We start from the raw sequence: 4,997 nt of genomic DNA, 5'->3' as shown, positions 1-4,997 counted from the left end.
CTTGTGTTCTTCATTGCGCAGGCAGGGATTAGCCTTCTTGGCAAGGTCAACCTGGTCCGTGACTCGGTTGATAACCAGAGGAGCTATGGTGCTAAGATTAAAGGATTTGATCTTTTGATCTGAAGCCGGATCGGTGTGTCATTCTCTGCCACAATGATAGTTACCATCACCTAACGGAAGATCGGGATCCCTGATGAGGACATGGCACCTTTGGATATGAACAATGATTATAAGGTGCGCTTGTTCCTACATTTGCATAGTGGCTTTGGTTATAATTCACTTGGTTCCATATGTACATGTCACTATTTGATTGTAGGTTCAAATGTGTTTCATAATGGAAGTTCATCAAAGTTAAACTTTTGGTTCATCGGTAGCCCGATAGTGCCTCATTGGGAAGGCCATAACTCATCCATCCGGAGTGCGATCGAGGTCAATGAGCACTTGATGGAAAGCTTGTTTGATAAGCTTTTAAATAGATCTGGTCCCATCTCAATATCATGTCGGGAAGGCCTCTAAATCACTAATATATTCTATCGCTATTTCTGGCGGGAGCTACACTGTCGTCATGGGCTTGTTAGACATCCTTGGGACCCAGACCCAAGTTGGAGCACGCCCCAAGAAGATAGAGAACACCTAAGAGATGGCCCTAGACGTTCTCCTCCTTGGCCACCACCTTAGGAGGCAAGCAAGGACCTCAAGCCTAGCCAGAGGCCCAGTCCAATCTGAGTTCGAGTTTGCTTCGGCCGTCAGGACCAGTCTATAATAAAACGGATGCCCAGGACACATCCGAACTCCGTTTTCGATGATCCACATATGGATGGAAAGCTAATTTGATAAGGAAACCAATCCAAGTGGTTTCACATCAAAACCTCTTCGGAATCAATAGGAATAGTCAAAACAAGTAAGCATCTAGAATCTGCTAGCGTGCTGCGACACCTACTTTTGGTCCGTTGGACCATGTATCGTGTTTGGGCCCATTAGGGGGCGCGTCTAGGGTAGGCGATGACCCTAAGACCTTTATAATCATACGCCGCTACCGTCATTAGGTTTTGGGTTTTGCTTAGATTATTCTGTCAAGAACAGTTTCGCCGTTCATCGGTTTGTGAGACCCCAACTCATGAGATTAATCATATATCTGCAATTTGGTTGCGATCTTTCTTGTTCTTGCTTGTGTTCTTCGTTGCGTAGGCAGGGATTAGCCTTCTTGGCAAGGTCAACCTAGTCCGTGACTCAGTTGATAACCAGAGGAGCTATGGTGCTAAGATTGCAGGGTTCGATCTTTCGATCTGAAGCCGGATCGGTGAGTCATTCTCTGCCACAACGATAGTTACCATCACCTAACGGAAGGTCAGGATCCCTGATGAGGACATGGCACCTTCAGATATGAACAATGATTATAAGGTGCGGTTGTTCCTACATTTGCATAGTGGCTTTGGTTATAATTCACTTGGTTCCACATGTACATGTTACTATTTGATTGTAGGTCCAAATGTGTTTCATAATGGAAGTTCATCAAAGTTAAACTTTTGGTTCGTCGGCAGCCCGATAGTGCTTCGTTGGGAAGGCCATAACTCATCCATCCGGTGTGCGATCGAGGTCAATGAGCACTTGATGGAAAGCTTGTTTGATAAGCTTTCAAATAGATCTGGTCCCATCTCAATATCACGTCGGGAAGGCTTCTAAATCACCAATATATTCTATCGCTATTTCTGGCAGGAGCTACACTGTCGTCATGGGCTTGTTAGACATCCTTGGGACCTAGACCCAAGTTGGAGCACGCCCCAAGAAGATGGAGAACACCTAAGAGATGGCCTTGGACGTCCTCCTCCTTGGCCACCACCTTAGGAGGCAAGCAAGGATGTCAAGCCTAGCCAGAGGCCTAGTCCAATCCGAGTTCGAGTCTGCCTCGGCCGTCAGGACCAGTCTATAATAAAACGGATGCCCAGGACGCATCCCAACTCCGTTTTCGATGATCCACATATGGATGGAAAGCTAATTTGATAAAGAAACCAATCCAAGTGGTTTCACATCAAAAGCTCTTCGGAATCAACGGGAATAGTCGAAACAATTAAGCATCTAGAATCTGCTAGGGTGCTGCGACACCTACTTTTGGTCCGTTGGACCATGTATTGTGTTTGGGCCCATTAGGGGGCGCGTCTAGGGTAGGCGACGACCCTAAGACCTTTATAATCATACACCGCCACCGTCATTAGGTTTTGGGTTTTGCTTAGATTATTCTGTCAAGAATAGTTTCACCGTTCATCGGTTTGTGAGACCCCAACTTGTGAGATTAATCATATATCTGCAATTTGGTTGCGATCTTTCTTGTTCTTGCTTGTGTTCTTCATTGCATATGCAGGGATTAGCCTTCTTGGCAAGGTCAACCTGGTCCGTGACTCGGTTGATAACCAGAGGAGCTGTGGTGCTAAGATTGCAGGGTTCGATCTTTCGATCTGAAGCCAGATCGGTGTGTCATTCTCTGCCACAACGATAGTTACCATCACCTGACGGAAGATCGGGATCCCTAATGAGGACATGGCACCTTCGGATACGAACAATGATTATAAGCTGCACTCATTCCTACATTTGCATAGTGGCTTTGGTTATAATTCACTTGGTTCCACATGTACATGTCACTATTTGATTGTAGGTTTAAATGTGTTTCATAATGGAAGTTCATCAAAGTTAAACTTTTGGTTCGTCGGCAGCCAGAGAGTGCCTCATTGGGAAGGCCATAACTCATCCATCCGGAGTGTGATCGAGGTCAATGAGCACTTGATGGAAAGCTTGTTTGATAAGCTTTCAAATAGATCTAGTCCCATCTCAATATCACGTTGGGAAGGCCTCTAAATCACTAGTATATTCTATCGCTTTTTCTGGCGGGAGCTACACTGTCGTCATGGGCTTGTTAGACATCCTTGGGACCCAGACCCAAGTTGGAGCACGCTCCAAGAAGATGTAGAACACCTAACAGATGGACTTGGACGTCCTCCTCCTTGGCCACCACCTTAGGAGGGCAGCAAGGATGTCCAAGCCAAGCCAGAGGCCCAGTCCAATTCGAGTTCGAGTCTGCCTTGGCCGTCAGGACCAGTCTACAATAAAACGGACGCCCAGGACGCATCCGAACTCTGTTTTCGATGATCCATATATGGATGGAAAGCTAATTTGATAAGGAAACCAATCCAAGTGGTTTCATGTTAAAAACCTCTTTGGAATCAATGGGAATAGTCGAAACAAGTAAGCATCCAGAATCTACCAGGGTGCTGCGACACCTACTTTTGGTCCGTTGGACCGTGTATCGTGTTTGGGCCCATTAGGGGGCGCGTCTAGGGTAGGCGATGACCCTAAGACCTTTATAATCATACGCTGCTGCCGTCATTAGGTTTTGGGTTTTGCTTAGATTATTCTGTCAAGAACAGTTTCGCTGTTCATCGGTTTGTGAGATCCCAACTCGTGAGATTAATCATACATCTGCAATTTGGTTGCAATCTTTCTTGTTCTTGCTTGTGTTCTTCGTTGCATAGGCAGGGATTAGCCTTCTTGGTGAGGTCAACCTAGTCCGTGACTCGGTTGATAACCAGAGGAGCTGTGGTGCTAAGATTGTAGGGTTCGATCTTTTGATCTAAAGCCAGATCGATGTGTCATTCTCTACCACAACGATAGTTACCATCACCTGATGGAAGATTGGGATCCCCGTTTCCATTACTAGAGGCAATAAGGATGTGCGGAGAGCCAATGGCATGAGTCTAAGGGTGGGTTCGAGTCCTGAGCTTCTTGGTAGATTAGTAGTATCTTTAAGGGTACGACACTAGCCTTACCCACGATTTGGACCTGAGTTGTACCAAAGGTGACCCAATATGACTCTAAAGGGGGGAGTATGGGTGTGTGTTAGCAGTAATTCCCTAGCTAGGTAAGAATCGATTTGAATCGCCATCTCTCTTGAATAGTGAGAACTTGACATGAGCCCCTTCATCATAGTAATTGATGAAAGTAATGGTTATGCGGATTATGGAAATGCTCAACTTGATATGGTTACTATTGTGATGATTTAATGGTACACAACATGTTTGGCATAGGATAAATGCTAATCTAGAATGGGACAGGAATAATAAACTTGTTATTTCAAAGTTAAAAGATACTAGATAAATATTGGCTTGTAGACAAAGGATGTCAACCAGCTCCACTTATAAGCCTTGCATGATCCTTTGTGTCTCTTATTTTTGGTTTATGATGGGTAAGTCTAGCTGAGTACCTTCTCATACTCATGGTTTATTTCCCTATTGTTGCAGATAACGTGATGTACCACGGTTACTGTAGGCACTACTTTACTCTTACAGTGGATGAGGAATAAGACCATGGGCATGGTCATTCTATATATCATCTCACCCTTGTGCTTTTTGTTGGAGATGACTGTGAAAACTAGCTATGTATCTAAACTACTGTTGATATCATTCAGAACTATGTTGCTTCCACTATTGTTAAACTGATGTTGTAATAACTATGTTGGAACTCTGATGTATGACAAACTAATTGTGAACTTGTTGTAACATGTGACTTGTATGTTGAATCATGTACAATCTTGGCTTGTATGTTAGTTGATTTGAGATCCTTTGTGATGCTCGATGAACTACCAGATTTATATGGGCTCAAGTGTGATGGTTTGACTACCCTGATGGTTGCTATTGTACTTATGCTCTTATAAATTGGATGATTCTATTACAGCTGGCATCGGAGCAGGATTCAACACTAAACTTGTCACATGTGTAATTAAAACAAAGGTTTTTGTTTTATAAATTTAATTTCTACAACTGTAGTAATAAGTTTATAGTGTTGAAGACTGAATGTAAAACTATAGTGTGCTAGTGGTCATCTCCATTATGCCCAATTAAGGACTATTATTTGGCTATTTAAGTACTAACATAGGGGGTTTTACTTTCGTTGTCCATATGGCGTGCTATTGTATGGATGCCACTCACTTGAGTGGTAATGTATGGATC

The sequence above is a fragment of the Miscanthus floridulus genome, chromosome 5, assembly GCF_019320115.1.
Source record: "Miscanthus floridulus cultivar M001 chromosome 5, ASM1932011v1, whole genome shotgun sequence".
In the NCBI taxonomy this organism is placed as follows: domain Eukaryota; kingdom Viridiplantae; phylum Streptophyta; class Magnoliopsida; order Poales; family Poaceae; genus Miscanthus; species Miscanthus floridulus.
This window is presented reverse-complemented; position numbering follows the sequence as displayed.